This window comes from Bubalus bubalis, chromosome 17 (genome assembly GCF_019923935.1).
Source record: "Bubalus bubalis isolate 160015118507 breed Murrah chromosome 17, NDDB_SH_1, whole genome shotgun sequence".
Lineage (NCBI taxonomy): Eukaryota > Metazoa > Chordata > Mammalia > Artiodactyla > Bovidae > Bubalus > Bubalus bubalis.
Window position 1 is genome coordinate 10967375 of NC_059173.1, and position 21502 is coordinate 10988876.

General features: G+C 43.9%; 1 protein-coding gene across 1 annotated transcript in view; it reads left to right on the forward strand.

The window, feature by feature from the left end:
* The first annotated feature begins 430 nt into the window (after window positions 1–430).
* The window catches only part of RPH3A (rabphilin 3A), a 277513-nt gene continuing 256441 nt past the window's right edge, over window positions 431–21502 (forward strand). Inside the window, exon 1 of the mRNA XM_044930102.2 lies at window positions 431–550. The gene's annotated coding sequence lies outside the window, so the exon portion shown is untranslated. The remainder of the gene's footprint in view (window positions 551–21502) is intronic.

A 21502-nucleotide genomic window follows, 5' to 3' on the forward strand; every position in this document is an offset into this window, starting at 1 on the left:
GAGTAGAAATGAAAGTTGACTCCTCCACCCCAGCCCAAACTCACCTTTCCTGGTTTTCTCTTTGAGGACCTTTAGGAGAGGGAGAAAGTGCTCCTAGAGGGACAGCAAGGGACACCCCCCCATGACTCCCCCCTTGCCCGCGTGCCTTCCACCAGTGTCGGTAGACCACTGTGTATTTGGGGACAAGGAACATGAGTGAATGACTGAATGGAGGAAGGAGGAGTGGCTGAATGGATTCTGCCAGCCAAGAAGCCCAACTGCAGAGACAACTTATAGGCGGTGGTGGAGAGGGGATGGAGGAGGGAGGTGGTCTTCCTGATCTTTGAGCTTGGCTCGTTAAGCTTTTCTGAGCTTCCCCTCGTCCACTGCTCCATATCTAAGGTCTGAGCGCAAACGCGGGTGTGTACGCTGGGGGTTGGTGAGGGAGGGTGTTGGTGATCGAGGGTCACGCGCAGGTGGCTTTGCAGCGGTGGCGGCGGCGGTGGCAGTGGCGACAAGGCTGGAGGAGGAGGAGGACGAGAGACGGCGGGCTCTCCGTCGCTGCGGGAGGGTAAGGCGGGCTGGCGGGGAAGGGGTTTGCTAGGGGAAGGGGACTGGCCACCTCAGGTCCTACCTCCTCGAGCGCTGAGTCCGGGATAGTGGGGTGTTATTTGGGGTGGGGAGGGGGACGCAGTACGATGTCCCCGGGGCCAGCTGGAGCTGGAGGATGCGCTAGAACTGAGGGTGGGGCGACTACGGTATTGGACGGCGGGATCCGACCGGAATTTGGGGGGCGGGTCCCCGAAAGGGTGTGCTAGTGGCGGCGTCTGCGCCTGGAAAACAGGTGGTCGCCAGCGCAACTGGTCCCTGGGGCTCAGTGGCCTGTGTCTCCAGCGGTGTCCCTCTTCCCCAGGTGGGCAGGGGGTTAACACCTGGCCTCGGTAGCTTCCTGTGTTGGATGCTTGCCTTCTCTAGAGGTCCCGGGGGTTGCCTGGCATCAACTGGGACACCTCTCCTTCCTTGGGCCTTACTCAGGGGTCTTTCAAAGGGAGAGGAAGAGGGGAGATGCAGAAAGTGCTGTTATCTGGACTCTTAAGAGCCAGTGAACATCAGCGTGTGTGTATCAGATTGTTACCCTGGTCTTCACTTCTCACCCCAGGGATAGTGGTTTCCATACTCAGAGGAGGGTCTTCCTGGCCTCACCCACCGACAATATTCTTGAAATTTCATCTTCTAAACCAAGGATGGCAAACTCAGGTGCATACAAGGACCAAGAGATAAATAATGATCCCAAGCCTTGCCTGGTCCCAATTGGATACCAGGCACTCTCTGGAGAGCTTTACACGTATCCATTTACTTAATCCTCACCCTACCTCAAGGTTGCTACTTGTTATCATTCCCATTTCACAGATATGAAAGCTGGTGAAAGTTACTTGCCCACAATCACATGGGTAAGAAATACCAGGTCAAGACCAGATGGGCAGGGTAGGTCCGGATTCCAGACTTCTAACCATTGTGCTGTGCTGAGCAGATGGACTATGGGATCAACTTGGAGCCCCACCAGAGAGATTCATGTTTCCAGGCAGGATGTGAGCCCAGTGTGGCCAGATCATCTGATTTCTTGAGAAGAAGAAAGTGGGACATTTTTGTAAAGTCATCTTTAGATTTTGACAATTGACTTAAATTTTAAAACACTTTTTATAATGAAAAGTTTCAAACACACAAAATAGAGAAACTGATATAGTGACTTTTTTTTTTTTTAATTACTGTGTGAGCAAAATAAAACATGTTCAGTAGCTACCTCTGTCCTAAACATGTCTGGGTGGTCACTGTCCTGATCTGAGCCCTGGCTCTTCAAAGTGTGGTCCTAGTTTAGCAGCATCTGTATCAGTATCTTTTGGAAGCTGGTTATAAATGTTGAATCTCAGGCCCCACCCTAGACCTACTGAATTAGACCCTGGATTTTAATGAGATCCCCAGTTGATCTATATACATATCAAAGTTTGAGAGACACTGCTCTAGGCCTTTTTTGCCTGGACAAGTTATGTTAGTCCCCTTCCAGATAGTTCTTCATGTCTCCAGATTCATGATCTTCTATTGATCTTAGAGTTGAATTTCTTGCTTTTGATACCCTAAAGCTCTGGTCTGGCCCAAGATAATTTGGTGGAGTAAGCATTTCCTTTAGGAAGGTTTGATTAGGTTACAAAGTAGAACTGGCATTGTTCACACCAGTCTTAACCCTTTACAGGTCCCTGAGCAGTTCCTTCTTGTAAATCTTACAGAATTGCCTTGAAGATGAAATGAGATAATATAAGTAAGAGTATTTGTATATGTTTTTATTAGTCTGGATTCTTTCAGTTAAAAAGATAACTTAAACCTGCTTATGCAAAACAAACAGGAATTTTACAGCTTGAAGGCTCAGAAAAGACTAAGGGGGAAAGTTTCAGGTATGGCTTGATCCAGGGGCTCAACCAGTATAGTTGAAATTATCTTTCTATCAGGGGGGCTCTCCTGGACCAAGTAGCTTGAAATTGGGAACATGGTAGTGGTTACCAAGAATAGTGGGAATAAACGTTTGTTAGGGAAGAGTAGAAAGATTATGTAATTGGAAACCATATTTATTTATTTATCATTCTTAGAGTTTTTGTCTGATCTCTCCTATTAGACTTCAAGTTCCTTGAGAACTGTGGCTCTGTCTTCCTCATCTTTGCATCCTCACCAGTCAGACATACTGCATTTCACATAATGATGCTCAGGAAGTACCGGATCAAGTGTAATTGACTCAAGTAAAGTAGCAATTCAGTCTCTTAGACACCAGCCTCAGGCAAGGAATCTCTCTCCTTTTGAGTTGCAATAGAAGTCACTGTCCTCACACTCCTGATATAAAGAACATCACAGTCTCTGACTTTGCTCCCCTTTGTTTTTCTTACCACTACCCCTCAATTCAAAGTCATTTTGTCCATTTGCAGGTGCCAAACAGTTAGGGAAATGGGCCTAGCATGAGACGGTTTCAAACTGCACAGCATTTTATTATGGAAAGGTAACAGGGCTCTTCTCAGTGTGGCCCCAGCAATAGTGGCTATCTGTAATAGTTACCTCAGAGCTAGGGAAGCAAACAGAAGCTTTCAAAAGTATGTGTCAATCAAAGGGAGCTACTGATTTCCCATTTTCTTGGAGGCCAAGATTCTTTCGACAGTCAAAATTATGATTGCCAGCAGCTAATAATTTGTCTTAAAATAGGAAAAACCAAACTAAAAAACCCCATGGAAAACAACAACAACAAAAAGACAACTACCCAATCAAAGACTCCAAAATCAAACAAGCCAAAATCAGCCAATCCAAACTAAATTAACAATAAAAATAGATTGTGGAGAAATCTGGGAAGGTCTACACAAGTTTTTTGGAGGGAGAATGCTTGGAGCTGGATTTCTGTTGGTCTAATCTGAATGCGAGAAAGAGTGAGACGTATAAACATGTCTGAGGGACTCAGAAATAGATTGCCTATGAATTTCATCATTAAGAATTTTGATGGGTTCAATAAGCTTCTCTTTAAAAGAAACCACAGAACCCTGCAAACATATCAGCCACTCACATTTTAGTCTGAACTAGCTACTTTGTGACAGCTAAGAGTTGCAAACTCAACTTGCTTACAGGGCTCAGGCATAAAATGTCAACAAGTAAAGAAGGCTGGGCCAGGAAAGTACAAGAATGGTAGGATGTGGTGAGTTGGAGAATACATGCTCCATCTATAGATGTTAGTGAGTTCAAGCTCATTCTGCTACTTGCATGACAGGCCAATAAATTGGCAGATGAGTTGTTGGGACAAAAGGAATAGTGACTTTATTTGGAAAGCCAGCAGACCGAGAAGATGGTAGTCTAGTGTCCTAAAGAACCATCTTCAATCACAGAAGGAAGGGGAAATGTGTTTCAGACTTCTCAGAAGGCTTTGTTCCCTAAGGGAATTACTTGACAATAAAATTCTTCCTAGGGGGAAAAACAACAACATCTTACCCAAGTTAGAATTCAGGCTTCTTCTATGTTCAAAGGCTGGTGTTGATTGTTACAAACTTCACCCTGTGAGAATCCTTTGTTTTTGCAGTTGTCCATATAGGTCAGGTCACCATATTCCTGTAAACTTCCAACATGAGAAATGTTACTCTCTTTTGCAGTTTTTTTATCTCTATATGATGGAAACATGTTATACCTTTAAAGGACAGAGCCTTGGAAATGGGCTATCCAGTATATTTCAGGCTATAGGCAACATTCTTAATCTGTAGCAAAAGCAATAGAATACAGGGGTTAAAGTAAAGAAATACCAATAGAGCCAATATCAAGTCAGATTTGCTCTTCCCAGTTACACAGGGAGCAGCTGCAACTCAGCTCTGGGCAATCATTACCATGAGAAACTACAGGCTCAGCGTTACTGTATTTTGGCAGACAGAGTCGGAAATCTAGAACTTTACATGAACCCTTTCTATTTTTAAAAATATAAAAAAATTTTTTTTACCTTGTTTATTTACTAGTTCCTAACTGAACTGAACCTTTCATCACAGCTTCCTTTGATAATCTGGTCGAAAACACAGAACCTGGGAAATTCACATTTAACTTCATTTTGTATACAATTTCATAGAGGCCTCCTTCCATTCCACTGTGTAGCTCAAGGTTGGCAGTGACTCCTTATTCTGAGAACTAGATTGTGGGTACCCAGGGCTTCCCTGTTGGCTCAGCAGTAAAGAATCTGCCTGCAGAGCAGGAGGTGCAGGAGTCATGGGTTGATCCCTGAAGATCCCCTGGAGGAGGGAATGGCAACCCCCTCCAATATTCTAGCCTGAAAAATCCCATGGACAGATAAGCCTGATGGGCTGCAGTCCATGGGGTCTCAAAGAATCGGACACAACTGAGTGACGAAGCACAAGCCCAGACCCTTTGAACTGCATGGATTGCTTTCTGGGATGTGTCTTCCCTCCCCGACATCCTCCTCTCCCTCACCACTCCATTCTCTTCCCATTTGAAAAACTCATCTCTCCTTCCCGTTCATCTTTCTTCTTATACTTAAAAAAATTCCAATAAAGTCATTGCTTTTAATTTTTATGATTTAACTTATTGACATAATACATGCATATAGCTGAGAAGTCAATTATCACATATTTATAACAGAATAATCATATTTCCCACTTCTTTCCTAGTCCATCCTTAGAGGCAACTACTTTCAACTCCCTTAGCTGATTCTTATGGCATTTCCCCATCTTCATACTTCTAATTTTGATTTTAACATATATTTCTAGTTATTTCATTCACTGTCTTAATAATTAAGTAATTTATTAATTAAATTACTTATGCAAAGCCCTGTTGAGGAAGGGAGCATGGCAATTTCAGGAACCATTTTCTTGGCTACTTGGAATCATATTCTCTTTTTTTTTTTCTGGCTGTGTGGCTTGTGGGAACTTAGTTTTTGGTCCAGGGATCATATCCATGCTCCCCTGCAGTGGAAATGCAGAGTCCTAACCACTGAACCATCAGGGAATTCCCTGGAACTGCATTCTTTAACTAAATGAACCTTCACAGCAGAGACTTAGAGGCAGTGTGGTGAAGAGCTGGTTCATGGGTTCAAATCTTTTCTACCTGACCCATTAGCAATGTGCTCTTAAACAAAACATAACTCTGAGCCATACTTTTCTTACCTAAAAAATACCGTTACTAAAACATAAAGAGTTTTGTGGTGAGCACGACATGACATAATTCTTGTAAAGTATGGCCCAATGCCTGTCACACAATCAGTGGTCAAAAACTGCCTGCTGATAATATTATCGCTCTTTTTTTTTTTTTCTGTGTAAATATCAGCTGAAAGAGAAAAATCTAGGCCAAATTCCAAGTTTGTGAAGACCAATGAAGTCTGGGGGACAAAAAAGCTTTAGTTTGTGCTGATGAACATGTGTGATGCATTCAGGCCACAGTGGAGAGAAAGAGCACACAGGTTTTGAGCCTGGCATTTCCCTGGCCTGCAGGCATTAATCCATGTAATAGGAAGTGCTTCAGAGCCACGTGAAGCTTCGCCCTCATTCCCTGTTAGTACTGTCTGGGCAGGGAGCAGAAAATGGATGCTTTGGGGACCAGCTTTCCTAGAAAGCACCAGAAGACTTGCCTCTACGTCCAAGGCTCAGAGTCCTGAGAGTCTAACTTTCTGCCAGAGAGCTGTGTTGGTCCTTCTCTTCCTGTCCTGCCTGGGATCCTAACAATCCACTTTATTTTGACTTTGCTCTCAATCTCAGTGGACACCCTGAACCCGGGTGACAGAGTGATTATGGTTTGCTGCTGCAATGATGATGACGTGATGAGGGCTTTAAGGCTGAAGGAAGATCGGCACCCACTTCTCACTTCCCCTCCTACTCGATTGCTGTCTGTCAGTTTCTTTGTCTTCCTGTCTCTGCCTCTGTCTGTCTGCCTCTCAATCTCTCTTTGTGTCTATATATTGTCTCACTCTTATGTCTGTCTTTGTCTCCTCATCTCTCCATTTCTCTCTATGGACTTTATATTAAACTCTCTTTCTGTCTCTCCTCTTTTTTTTGACCACACCCCACAACCTGTGGGATCTTAGTTCCTCTGCTAAGGATCAAACCCATGGCCCCAGCACTGAAAGCATCTAGTCCTAACCACTGGACCACCAGGGTATCTCTCTGCCTCTTTCTGTCTCCTCTTGCTTCCTTACCCCATCCCTACCTAACACCCCATCTTTCCTGTTAGCCCCCCCTCCCCCCACTTTTTTTTAACAAGCTATGACTTTAGGGAGAGTCTCCTCCATATGAGGCCATTTTTAATCAAGGGCTTCAGTTCAGTTCAGTCGCTCAGTCGTGTCCGACTCTTTGTGACCCCCACCATGGACTGCGGCCCGCTAGGCTTCCCTGTCCATCACCAACTCCTGGAGCTTGCTCAAACTCATGTCCATCGAGTCAGTGACGTGATGTCACCATCTCATCCTCTGTCGTCCCTTTTTCCTCCCGCCTTCAATCTTTCCCAGCATCAGGGTCTTTTCCAATGAGTCAGTTCTTCATGTCAGGTGGTCAAAATATTGCAGTTTCAGCTTTAGTATCAGTCCTTCCAATGGGTATTTAGGACTGAATTCCTTTAGGATAGACTAGTTGGATCTCCTTGCAGTCCAAGGGACTCTCAAGGGTCTTCTCCAACACCACAGTTCAAAAGCATCAGTTCTTCGGCGCTCAGCTTTCTTTATAGTCCAACTCTCACATCCATACATGACTACTAGAAGAACCATAGCTTTGACTAGATGGACCTTTGTTGGCAAAATAATGTCTCTGCTTTTTAATATGCTGTCTAGGTTGGTCATAGCTTTTCTTCCAAGGAGTAAGCGTCTTTTAATTTCATGGCTCTCCCTTTTCCAGGGGATATGCCTTCTCCAAGGGATAGCCTATCCCTTCTCCAGGGGATCTTCCAGACCTGGGAATCGAACTGGGGTCACCTGCATTGCAGGCGGATTCTTTACCAACTGAGCACAGGGAAACCCTAATCCAGGGCTTAGCTAACATAATTTTTGTATTTTGTATGTCACAGCGGCAGGGGGAAGTTAGCTGGCTTGCTAACTTTTAGCAAGATAGTCTTTTTATTAGTAAATTTGTGCAGATTGGTTTGCAAGATGTGAGATGTGACTAAAATATTAAATTCCTAAAACCGTCAAAGCACTAATGGATCAGGGAGGTAATATTCTCCCATAGGAATTACACTGACATTCAAAATTAACTTCTTTTAATTCTGTGTCCACTCATTACACACCAGCTTAGGGGGGGAACATTTAAATATCAGTTCTTGGTGAGCGCCCTAATAGAAGAAAGTAGCAGTAATTAAGTTAGAAGGTAAAAATTGTTCTTTGGTTACTTCCTGCAAGTTTTCCTCCCTTGGGGAATATTACAGAGAGGAAATGTTTTGCAGAGTCTTGGCAAAATTAAGATCGTCAGCCTTTATGGAAACGGGCAAGTCTAGAGATAATGTCAAATGTTTAGGAAAAAAAAGATAGGTAGCTTGGGAAGTTTTAAGGTTTTTCCTCCCCTCCTCCCTTCCTCCTGCCTTCCTTTTCCTTTTTGATTTTCCTTTCCTCTATGTTATGTCTGGGTCAGTAGCCTGCTATACCTGAACCCAGACTGACATCAAGATAGCTGAGTTCAGTTCTGGCTTTGCTGCTGTGTGACCCTTGGAAAGTTATTCAACCTCTCTGGGCTTCAATTTCCTCTTCTGTTGAGTCAGAAGTTTTGAACTTGATGACCACTAACATATTTTCCGAGGTCTAAAATTCTTTCATGCACACACCAACAAATGCTTAATTTTTAATATGTATTTCCCTCCTGTTATGAAAAGGACAAACTCATTAAATGATTTGGGGAGAAGTAAAAAGAACAAATGAAAACTCTCCATAATTCTAACACCGAAAGAACTGCCATGAACATTTTGGTGCATTTCTTTTCATCTTTTTTTGCTATACAGTTTTGATATGCAGATTATTTTTATTGTACATAAGAACAGGTTTGTATGCTTTTCTGTTGGCATTTTCTCCCTATGCATGTCTGTCTGTCCTTCCTGTCTTCACGAACAACATCTTTAATGGGTGTGTAATATTTTATTGGGCAACTTAATTTACATAGCCACTCCCTAACTGGTGTCATACTGGTTGATGGCAGCTTTTCTCTTTTAACGCTACTGATGGTGGGATGACTCATTTTCTGAAGGCTCCAGGCTACATTTTTTTCAGAGTCTGAATAGAGAGAATTGGAGTCTGGCTTCACAGCAGGCCTATTCCATGGCAGCCCCACTGGATGAATCTGGACAGCAGATGTGTTTTGTTCAACTTAAAGAATATTTTTAATAACTTTATTTAATTCCCACTTTACAAAAATCAAAGAGATCTCACAGAAAAATCCAGATCTCCAACTTCTCTTAGAAATTTAAAAATAATCCCAAGTAGTAATGCTTAGGTGGTGTTGAGGAGCAACTGCCCCTTTAAATCGGCCAGTGTCTCCTATTGGTCCCAGTCCTGTGAGACCATCTTTCTCCTTTGAGACCTCTGTTGATTCTTATTGGATCTGAGCTGAACCCAGGTACTGGTCAGGCACAGGCCATGATGTGCTGAGCTTTTTACTCAGAACAGGACCCAGTAAATAAATCCTGGGCATTGTGCCATGTCAGGCTGTTTTTACAGGTGTTGTGGGAATTGTGTGGCTGAATTTCTGTGCTCTGCATTGTTTTTTAGTGATTTGTGCTTAGAAATGAAATCATTGCTTGGTTGCGGCCAGGCTGTAGGGATAGATAACTCTCAAGACTCCTACCCTGGTTTTGAGAACAGTTCTATGATGGACAGTCATTTATTTCTTTTTTCTCTATGGTTTTATGCATGTGTCTGCTGACTTCTGAAGTCTTAATTCAGGAGCCATGGCCAGCCCATCCACAGTCAGACCCTTGCTGGCACATATCGGAATTGTAATTATGTCCTTGTGTGTATCCCCACTGTGGCAGAGATAGTAATGCTCATCAGACAGTCCATGTTCTCGGCTGCATTCTTGGTCCCTTTGCACTTAAGTGGAGCCTTGAGACTAGTTCTGGCCGATGGTCTATGAGCAGAGAGTGTGCGTCACCTCCAGGCTTAGGCATAGGAATGGTTATGAGTGCTCTGGGCACTTTTTTCCTGCTGTGTGAATTGTGAAGGCTTCATGTTGAAAATGTGGAATCAGTACTATTTTCACCTGGATTTCTGAGTTACCTGGAACCACAGAAGACTCTGTGCTAGGGGAGAGTAAATTTTTATTGTATTAAAGCACTGTGGTTTTAGTGTATTTGTTACTGCACCATAACCTAGCCTAAGCTGACTGATACATTCTCTATTTGAAATAATGAGTAAGGGAACTTCTCTGGTGGTTGAGAACTAACATTTATTGGGTGCTATCTATTTTGTTATTTATTTTCCACATTGAAAAATGAGGAAAACGAGGTCCAGGGAAATTAGGTAGTTTGCTCAGGGTCATAGAGCTAGTTAATACATAGTTCTTCCAGAATGCTTCCTATCCATCTTTTCAATTGTCTCTAGGTCTTAACTATAATGCCTCCTCAAGGAAGTCTTCCTTGATCACCAGGTTAGAGTGCTTCTCACTGTTATGCTGCTGCTGCTAAGTTGCTTCAGTTGTGTCCAACTCTGTGTGACCCCATAGATGGAAGCCCACCAGGCTCCCCTGTCTCTGGGATTCTCCAGGCAAGAACACTGGAGTGGGTTGCCATTTACTTCTCCAAAGCATGAAAGTGAAAAGTGAAAAGGAAGTCACTCAGTCATGTCTGACTCTTAGCAACCCCATGGACTGCAGCCTACCAAGCTCCTCCATCCATGGGATTTTCCAGGCAAGAGTCCTGGAGTGGGGTGCCATTGCTTTCTCACTGTTATGCTATGCTATACTAAGTCACTTCAGTCGTGTCCGACTCTGTGCGACCCCATAGACGGCAGCCCACCAGGCTCCCCCGTCCCTGGGATTCTCCAGGCAAGAACACTGGAGTGGGCTGCCATTTCCTTCTCCAATGCATGAAAGTGAAAAGTGAAAGTGAAGTCACTCAGTCATGTCCGACTCTTAGCGACCCCATGGATTGCAGCCTAGCAGGCTCCTCCATCCATGGGATTTTCCAAGCACGAGTACTGGAGTGGGGTGCCATTGCCTTCTCCTCTCACTGTTATATGATCCCCTAAATCCTGGTACTCCTCCCATATAACATTATCCCACATAACTTCCCATTAGACTTTAACTGCCCTAAGGACAGTTCCTGTGTCTATTTTGCTCAGTGTGATATCTCCAGCATCTAGTACACTGCCTGGAGCATAGTAGGTACTCAATGTATGTTTGTTGAATAAAAGAGAGTCAGAAAGTTTGAACTTGTGTCCTTACTGCCACTAATCAACTGTGTCATCTTGGACAAGCAGTTTTCTCTCTCCGAATCCCAGTGTTTCCAGTAGGACAAGAAAGATGTTTGATTAAATCAGTTCCTTTTGGCTCTGGTGTTTGATTATTATTTCATTCACATGGTCTATTCCTTCTCGGAGTCTAATTTTGGGTTGCTTTCGAGGCTCTTTAATTCCATATTCATTCTTGGAATAATTTATAGAGTTAGGTTCTGAACCCAAGCAGTCTAACTAAAGAGTTCATGATTTTAACTGCTCATGTCACCTATCTACCTACCCACCCACCTATCTGTTTATTCTGTTGTCATCCATCCATTAATTCATGCAATCATTCATCCATCCATATACCCCACCATCCATCCAATAATCCACAAACATTCATCCATTCATTCATTCATCCATCCGTCCACCTACCCATCCATTTATTCATCCAGTTTCTGCCTTCCTGGTGCTCTCATTCTGATGAGTAGAGGGCAATTTCTCCTCAGTGGCTGTTGACATGGATGTTGAGATAATGTTCAATGTGTGAGCTGGAGCTCTTTAGCTGATTTTATTGTATTGGTTTTTATATCCTCATGGATAATATAATGCTTCTTTGTTTTTATTGTTTTATGTAAAGTTATTAATTAAGTCACTGGTGTTTATTGAGCACTTACTATATGCCAGGCATTCTTAGGTGCACACAGACCCAATTTGTTTCACAACTCCAGGATATCATTCGCACTGCATGCTGTGTGGTCTTGGAGTTGCACAAATACATGGGACCATGTATTTGCCACTCTGCTGAAGGAGTCCACATTTCAGCATAGTGGTTAGGGGCTTGGGCTCTAGATCTGAACAGCCTGGCTTTGAGTCCTATGTCTGCCACTTACTGGCTATGCAAATCAAATCGTTTCACCTCTCTGTATGTCAGTTTCCTCTCCGATAGAATAGGGATAATAAAAACCATTAGTTCAGAGAATTGTTATGTGGCAGAGTTAACTAAGGCAAAAGTTCTCGGAATAGTTCCTATATAAAGTAATTGCTCAACAAAAGATGAGCTTTTAGCTTAGATATATCTCTCGCTAGGTGGGTTTCTTTAACAGTTTTCCATATGGGGGAATGGAGTCAGGAGCAGCAACAAATTTAACCTGATATGATCTGCTAAAGTCAGAGTCGAAGGTAAATTGATTAGTGACTGTCTATTGATCTAGAGGATATGTGGTTTATGCAGCGAAGTGCTTACCCAAGTTGACATAAATCAAGTATAATAAAGAGTCGGAGTCTGTATTTGATGTTTGACCACCAACAGCTTTCTCCCTCCCCTTTCCCTCTTTGCCCCAGTATCTGAGCAAGCCAACTATGCTTGCTCAGATATTGGAGCAGTTCAACCATTTATGTTAACCTCACCCATATATTTCTATGACTTAATATATCTGTGTAAACTCATAGGAAAAGACTGGAAATGTATATACCAAACTGACTACAGGGGAGAGGAAAAGGGGACTGAGATTCCTGGGTGTTCAAGAGGGTCTTTACCTTATTTGTCATGTTTTAATTACTATAAAAATGAGACTGTTTTTTAATGTATTTAAGAATCTGTTATAAGAAAAAAGTAAATGACCATCCTAAAGCTTTGAAATTGCTCAGTTGTGACTGACTCTTTGCCACCCTATGGATTGTACAGTCCATTAAATTCTCCAGGCTGGAATACTAGAGAGGGTAGCCTTTCCCTTCTCCAGGGGATCTTCCCAACCCAGGGATCAAATCCAGGTCTCCCACATTGCGGGCGGATTCTTTACCAACCGAGCTATCAGGGAAGCTCGGATGGGGGTATGTGTGTGATTGATGAGTTAGGAGAGCCTAGAACCCTTCCTACCTATGTCAGAAGGTGCCTGAATGGGGATTGTGATTAAAAGCACAAAAAGCTGATCAATTGGGTTGTCTTCTGAAGAGAGGCTGTGTTAACTGAGGATCTACAGAATTGAGTCCAGGGCCTCCAGACAGGTCAGTGTATGTGCCCAGAACTGGCCACAAAGGCGTTCCTAGACTAGTAAGCAAAGGAACCTGTTTATACATTGCAAATGCCTAGAATGCAGGGCCTCAAGGTTATGAGGCTTGTGCAGAGTTGTGCTTAGTTGTTCAGTGATGTCTGGCTCTTTGCCCACGGACTGTAGCCCACCAGGCTCCTCTCCCTATGGAATTTTCCAGGCAAGAATACTGGAGTGGGTTGCCATTTCCTCCTCCAGGGGATCTTCCCGACCCAGGGATCAAACCCGTGTCTCTTGCATCTCCTGCATTGGCGTGTGGATTCTTTACTGCTAGCACCACCTGGAAAGCTGGGTCCCCCCAAAAGCAGACCCTGAGACAGGGTTTCAGTGCAAGGAGTTTATCTGACAGGTGGTTCCCCGAAGCACTAGTCGGGCAGGGAACTGAGACAGAGAAGGGCAGTAAGCAGTAGCATCTTGCTGAGGGCAACTGGGAGGCTGTGTAGCACGTGCTTCACAGTTGCTCATGGTGTGCAAAGCTGTGTGGGTGAGGAAGAACATGTCCTTCACTCACACCAGTCATCACTGAAGGGCTGCTCCTGAGGCACTCTACACACTGGCTTAGCGGGCTTCAGCAGCCAGAGAAAGACCTGGTAAAGAATCATAGGTATTGACAGAAGTTGTCCCATCAGTGTGCAAGGGATAGTGACAGGGACAGAAGTAGTGTATACTATGTTTTCTGGTACAGGTTTGTAGCAGGAAGAAAATGTGCTTGGTGAAGAAAATGAGCTTTTCTTCCCTGAGCACTTCTGAGTCTCAACAGCAGTCAGTACATTGGCCCTCTGATTTATACATCGGTCTTTTGTGAGTTTGGATGGTGTGAGTCAAGAGAGAGCTCCTCTTGGGGAGTACATGGCCAGAATTGAATTCCGTAGAGAAACCTAGATCAAGTTTAGAAACTTAAAAGATCTTACCAGCCAGGGACCATGAATAAGCGAAGTGGGTGGGAGGAGGAGGAGAACGTACTTGGTGTGATGCCTGGCATATAGTAAGTGCTCAGTAAAAAGGATTTACATTAGCGGCAGCAGCTGTTTCTGGGGAAAGCTTTAAGGAGGAAGTGGAACCCAAGTGTAACCTGTTGCAAGGATGCCAGACAGAATAGGAAACTACCCAGGAGGAGGTGAAGCCAGAAACCTCCTTGCCTAACCCTGGCCTCTTGTACAGTCCTTGTAATTAGGATGGTAGTCATTTTCTAGTTTTTGCAGTGATGACAGATTCTTCGAGGTGAGGTTAGTTGGTCACAGATGTGTAACATCTTCCCGCCAGATGTTTTAGATGCCAGCAATCAGCCTCTCTTTTCCAGGGAGGGGGGTGGGGCAGCCGTTAATCCTCTGTCTTCCTGGAGCTCTGCTGTCAGCGTCTTTCCATATCGCCCGCCACGCTGGAAGGGCCAACATGGAGGACGGCACAAGCGAGTCATGGTATCTGTGAAACAAGAGAAAGTTGACTTGCTATTCATGTATCTGAGATGAGATCTGGTTTATCCATCTGGTACTGTGATATCAGTGCTAGGAGCTTATGAGTCTTACAAAGGCCTGTGGAAATATTTGCACACTGAAAAAATAAAGTGGCCTCTGAAATACGAAAAGAAAATCATAAAGTTAAAGAAAAAATTGAATTTTATTTTCCACCTAGCTTTACTGAGTTATATTGTATATTTTGTATACATTATATATACTATATAGTCATTGTATATACAAAAAAATGTGTATTTTGTATACATTGTATAGTAAAAATTGTATATACTTTGGTTGTTCAATGTGATTTTAAGGTCTACAATGTGATGATTTAATATGTGTATACACTGTGAAATGATTACTGCAATCAAAGTAATTAACACATCCACAAACTCATATAGTACCTTTTTGTTGTTGTTGCTGTTGTTGGTAATGAAAACACTTCAGATCTACTCTTGGGACTTTCCTGGCGGTCCAGTGGTTAAGACTTTGTGCTTCGACCACAGGGATGTGGGTTTGTTCCCTGGTCAGGGAACTAAGATCCTGCGTGCCTCACAGGAGGCCAAAAAATAAATAAATAAAATAAAATAAAAATTCTTAAGTAAAAGATCTACTCTTTTAGCAAATTTCAAGTAGACAATATAGTATTAATTAAAATCATCATGCTGTATATTAGATCTCCAGAACTTACTCATCTTATAACTGAAACTTTATATCCTTTGACTAATAACTCATTCCCCATCCCTACCCCCACCCCCGCCCCTGGTAACCACCTTATCTCTGGTTCTAGGAGTTCTGCTTTGTATAATTGAAATTGATACATGTTTCCTTTCGTGAAATCCTGTACCCATTGTAATATACCTCAACTAGTTGATGGAACAGCCAGTTGAAGAGGCATCTGCCCCAGTGGAGTTGGGCTATGCCCCTCTAGCATGGGGAGACCCTAAACCCCGCTGTTTAGGGTTTTTATGGAGATCCCATCACAGACTTCCCTGTAGTTCAAACAGTAAAGAGGCAGGAGACCAGGGTTTGATCCCTGGGTTGGGAAGTTCCTCTGGAGAAGGGAATGGCAATCCGCTCCAGAATCCTGGAGAATTCCATGGACAGAGAAGCCTGGCAGGCTACAGTTCATGGGGTCGCAAAGACTAGGACGCAGCTGAGCGACTAACGTAGTCCACAGTCCACATCACAGACATGATTGATTAAATCATTGGCTTTTGATGATTAACTGACAACTCTAGCCCTTATTCCCTTCCTGGAGGTTGGGAGGGGTTTGGGGCTGCAAGTTCCAACGCTCTAATTATGTCTCCATCTTTCCATAACCAGCTTCAATCCTGAAACTCTCTAGGGGCTCTCATCAACTTGTCATCTCATCAGCATTAAAATGCACATCACTCCAGAGATCCAAGGGTCTTAGAAGCTCTTGTGTCAAGAACAGGGGACTAAGACCAACTACTGTAACAAAAGATGCTCCTAGCACTCTGTTGGGGGTTTCCTAGATGGCTCAGTGGGTGAAGAATTGCCTGCAATGCAGGAGACACAGTTGGCACAGGTTCAATTCCCGGGTTGGGAAGATCCCCTGGAGGAGGTAATGGCAACCCACTACAGTATTCTTGCCTGGAAAATCCCATGGACAGAGGAGGCTGGCGAGCCACAGTCCATGGAATCGCAGAATGTCAGACACAACTGAGCGACTAAGCACACAGCATCCTGTCATTTAGGAAATGACAAGAGTTCTAGGAGCTCTGTGTAAGCAACCAAGGACAGAGACCAAACATATATTTGCTATTATACCACAGTCACTAACTCAGTGGCTTTAGCTTATGGCTTGATCTCCTGATCCTTAGCTTCTGGGTGTCCCATGGGATGACAAAAGTTGTTTCCTTCATTGCTGTGAGGCCTGAGTGAGTTAATACACTTGGAGGATTCAGAATTTTGCCTTGCGGCTCCAATAAGTGCATAATTTCTTCACCCTGAGCTGTGAACCTAGAGAAAAAGATTGCATAACACAGATTTTGAATCACAGTGGTGCAGCTTCCCAGTGTTTATGGATTTAGGGCACTCCCTGGGGGTATAATTAGAATCAGATTACGGGAAAGGTAGATCCGCTCTGCCATCTATTTCCCTCTTAGTTTAAATACAGGCTCCACTGCAAGTCACTCTCCCCAGGTGAGCTGAATAATTAATGCCAGTTCTGATAATCCTGCCTGGCTCAAAAATGGTTCATTATCACTAGTAACAGCAACTACCATTGACTGAATGGCTTGTTCTGTGCCAGACTCTGCCCTGAGCTCTTTTCTAGCATGGGGTCTAGAGTGAAGCATTCTCATAGAAACCTTAGTTCAAGTGCCACTCTTGCCTCCTCCAAGCAATTTGTCTTCAGGCAAGTCACTTCCCTTTTCTCTGAGCCTCAGTGTCCTCATCTGTAAAATGGGATGACAGGAGCTGCTCCATCAACAAAGTTGCGCTGAAGGTTAAATGCACTATCGATGCAAAACTTTTTTGCCTGAAGCCGGGCACACCATAAGCGCTTGATAAATGTTCACTTCTGTTGTTATCATCATGTTCCTCAATCCTGATGGAAGCCCTCCGAGGTAGATATGAAAAGCGTTTGGCTCGTTTCACATGGCAACACTCTGACAAACGGACGCCTTCAATGTTTAAATCCGTTTCCCTTTATAATCTTTTCTTCACAGTGTGTTTGGGAGTGGGGATGTAAATTAGCCCCTTATCAACAGGAAAGTGGGTGTATACATTAGATTCATGCCACTGAAAATGAATGAGCTCGGGCTTTGTGAATCAATGTGAGTGAATCCTCCAAAAAACATCATGTCGAGAGCAATAAAAGCAAGTTGCCCCTAAATGCATATGGAATATTATTTCTATTAAGTTTAAAACTACGCAAAGCAATTGAATAAAGTCAGGGATACACATTACACACATGGGCAGTAAAAGTATAGAGACACATGAGACTGAAAACACCAACCTCACAGCAGAGATTCTCTCAGTGGAGGTGGTGGGGGCTATGGTTGAGGAGGGGGCACACAAGAGCCTTCAGATATCCTGGGAGGTTTATTTCTTTTTTAAAAAAATATTTATTTTTGGCTGTGTTGTGTCTTCATTGCCATGCAGGCTTTTCTCTAGTTGTGGTGCGTGGGCTTCTCATTGCGGTGGCTTCTCTTGTTGCAGAGCACAGGCTCCAAGGCACGTGGGCTCAGTAGCAGCAGCTTCCAGGTTCTAGAGCACAGGCTCAGTAGCTGTGGTGCATGGGCTTAGTTCCTCCACAGCATGTGAGATCTTCCCGGACCAGGAATCGAACCTGTGTCTCCTGCATTGGCAGGCAGATTCTTTACCACTAAGCCACTAGGGAGCCCAGGATGCTTATTTCGTAATCTGCTATTGGAGGCATTTATTATTTTTTATGTCCTTTGTCGAATAAAAAATATAGTCACAAGCTGAAAGTAGAGAGTTATTTTGTTTGGTGGGAATGTTTAGGACTCCGAACCTGGGAGACACCATCTCAGTAGCTCTGAGAAAACTGCTCCAAGGAGGCAGGAGGGAAAGTCAGGCTCTGTACAGGTTTGCAACAAAGGGAGCAGGCAGTTGAACATTGAAGATCAGGTATCAGTTAAGGAATTTAGCGTTCTGTGTATAGGAAGATGCAAGCCTCTAGGCTCACTGAACTCATTCCCTTCATATCGCCTCAGCTATCTGGAGCCCATCCTGTTTCCTTGTTTCCCTTGCTTCTCGAATTCTCTCAGTTCCTCAGCAGTCACCGTGGAGGCCGGCAGCGTCCACTGGATTGAATTTTGAGAGACGTCATTCACATTTGGTAAATAGAAGGGGGAAAGTTGAAAGCAGTGACAGATTTCCTCTTCTTGGGCTCCAAAATCACCGTGGACAGTGACTGCAGTCATGAAATCAGAAGACAATTGCTTCTTGGCAAGAAAGCCATGACAAACCTAGTCAGTGTGTTGAAAAGCAGAGATATTACTCTGCCGACAAAGGTCCGTACAGTCAAGGCTATGGTTTTCCTAGTGGTCACTTACAGTTGTGAGAGCTGGACTGTAAAGAAGGCGGGATGCCAAAGAATTGATGCCTTCGAACTCTGGTGTTGGAGAAGACTCCTGAAAGTCCCGTGGACAGCAAGGAGATCAAACCAGACAATCTTAAGGGAGACCAACCCTGAATATTCACTGGAAGGATTGATACTGAAGCTGAAGCTCCAGTATTTGGGTCATCTGATGTGAACAGATGACTCATTGGAAAAATCCCTGATGCTGGGAAAGATTGAGGGCAGAAGGAGAAGAGGGCATCAGAGGTTGAGATGGCTGGACGATATCACTGATGCAATGAATGTGAACTTGGGCAAACTCCGGGAGATGGTGAAGGACAGGGAGGCCTGGCGTGCTGCAGTCCATGGGGTCACAGAGTCAGACCTGACTGGGTGACTGAACAACAAATTTGCATTTGATGGCTGTGACATTTCTTGTTTATTGATATGGCAGGAGATAGTTTCATCTCACACCTTGAACATACAGCTCAAGTGGGTAACAGTAATTTTAAAAAATTGCACCCCAGTCATGAGGAAAGGAATTTAGGGACTCCTTCTGTATTCTTGAGATTCTGCCACCCCCACAAACCATTAAAGATTCTTTAATCTTCCTGAGCCCAAAGCTTCTCTCCACCCACCTCCATTTCTTCTTAGTATCTCACTAACAAAACCCCCAGCCTACCTGGCTCAAAACGGAGCTTCCTGGCAGCCAGGTTCTCAATTTGCATGTTAAAGGAGCACTTTTTTTTGCTTTCTCCACCTGTGTTTTAATTATTGTTCACCTCCATGGCTTCATTCTGTTCACCTCCAAACACTCCCAGATATCTGTTGGCTCTTTTTGGAGTGGGTGTGTGGAAGAGATGGCAGGAGGTATATTTACTACTCGGAGAAGGCAATGGCACCCCACTCCAGTACTCTTGCCTGGAAAATCCCATGGATGGAGGAGCCTGGTAGGCTGCAGTCCATGAGGTCTCTAAGAGTCGGACACGACTGAGCGACTTCACTTTCACTTTCATGCATTGGAGAAGGCAATGGCAACCCACTCCAGTGTTCTTGCCTGGAGAATCCCAGGGATGGGGGAGCCTGGTGGGCTGCCATCTATGGGGTCGCGCAGAGTCGGACACGACTGAAGCGACTTAGCAGCAGCAGCAGCATACTTACTACTGCAGCAATGGGACCAACCTTATCTGGCATGACTGAGACAAGTCACCATATGTAGGGCTCTTCTACTCCCATCCCAACTTCTTTGTAAGAGAAGTTTTATTAAAATGTGTGCCAAAAGCAGTCTTGAAGTGAAGAGAAGGCAATATACTGCTCACTCTCCAGCATGCTGCCTGGCTGTGTGTGTGTGTGTGTGTCTGTTGGTTGTGGATGACTGAAGGAGCAACATTTGCCAAGTCATCAGCTCTGGCCTTCTCCATAGCTGACCCTTTAATCTGGAACCCCAAGGTAGGAGAAGTTCTATCAATAAATAAGTACATTTTCCAGGTGGCTGAAACATACACCCCTGAGGTCATCTATATTTATATGCAGAACACAAAGTTCAGAGAGGTTAGTGATTTTTCCAAGGGAACACAGCTGGTAAAGTGGCCAAGCTGGTATCTGGTAGATCAAGGACTGTGTTTCTATTTGCTAATGTGTCGTTAAAACTTTTTTATCTTACTGAGGGTGATTTTAATGACAGTCATTCCAAGAAATGCTTCCCTGGTGGCTCAGACAGGAAAGCATCTGTCTGCGATGTGGGCGACCCAGGTTCAATCCCTGGGCTGGGAAGATCCCCTGGAGGAGGAAATGGCAACCCACCTCAGTACTCTTGTCTGGAAAATCCCATGGATGGAGGAGCCTGGTAGGCTACAGTCCATGTGGTTGCGAAGAGTTGGACACGACTGAGGGACTTCACTTTCACTCCAAGAATCTCCCCTCTTTTAAGAACTGTCTTGCTTTCTAAAAGAGGGTAGGGAAACAATTTAACTTTTTTCCTATGATATAAAATTCAGTTTGCATCCTTTCCGAAGTTATGCTCTCAGGTGTATTTGAGGGGCAGGTGGGAAAGAAGCTAACATGTATTCACCAATGACCACATGCCAGGCATCTGCTAGATATCATGCACATTCCTATTTATGTTCCCTATTATCTGTTATAATTCCCATTTGATAGATGGAGAAACTGTGGCTCAGTGTGTATTCATTATCGATCACTGTATAACAAATGAACAGCTTTAAACAACAAACATTTATGATCTTCCATAGTTTCTGAGCAATCAGTGTTTCAGGAGCAGCTTGGGTGGTTCTGGCCGAGAATTTCATGAGGTTGCAGTCAGAGGGTGGCAGGGACTGTAATCTCTGAAGATGTGACAGAGCTGAAAAATTTACTTCCATTCACATGGTTTTTGGCCAGAAGCCTCAGTTCCTTGCCTCATGGATCTTTCCATAAGCTACCTACATGACTTCACAGCATGGAATGATCCAGGAGAGACAGAGACCACAATGGAAGCCGTAATACCTTTTAAGACTTAGTCTCTGTAGGTGAACATTGTCAATTCTGCTTAATTCTGTTTGTTAGAAGGAGAGGAGAATTAGGCTCTACCCCTCTTGAAGTATTAAAGAATTTGTATTTTTTTTAGAACTACCAACTCAGGGAGGTGCCGTCAACTTGCACCTACGAACCCTTGAAGTTCATAGGGTTTGTAAGTGGTAGAGGTTAGATGCAACCATAGTTCTAGATGGTTCCACACTCTTTTTCTTTTCACTGTCCTGTGATTTCTCCCTGACTGAGGAATGGAGAGCTGTTTGCCCTTATGCTTATTTGCCCCAGACTGCAAACCTCTTTATTTGCTTTTAAAGCTTTCCCCTTTCTATCTCTCTATCATCTATCCCATCTAAGCAACATCCTTCTTATTCTAAATTGGAATTTTGAATCTCCTGTGAAATTGGGAAACCTGGTAACTTTTAGTTGTGTGTCCATCGAGAGTCAGTAGACTCTGAGTGACTATTTGGGGTTTCTTTCTCATCAGGTGGCATTTATAACATTTTGGAGTGCTCTGAAA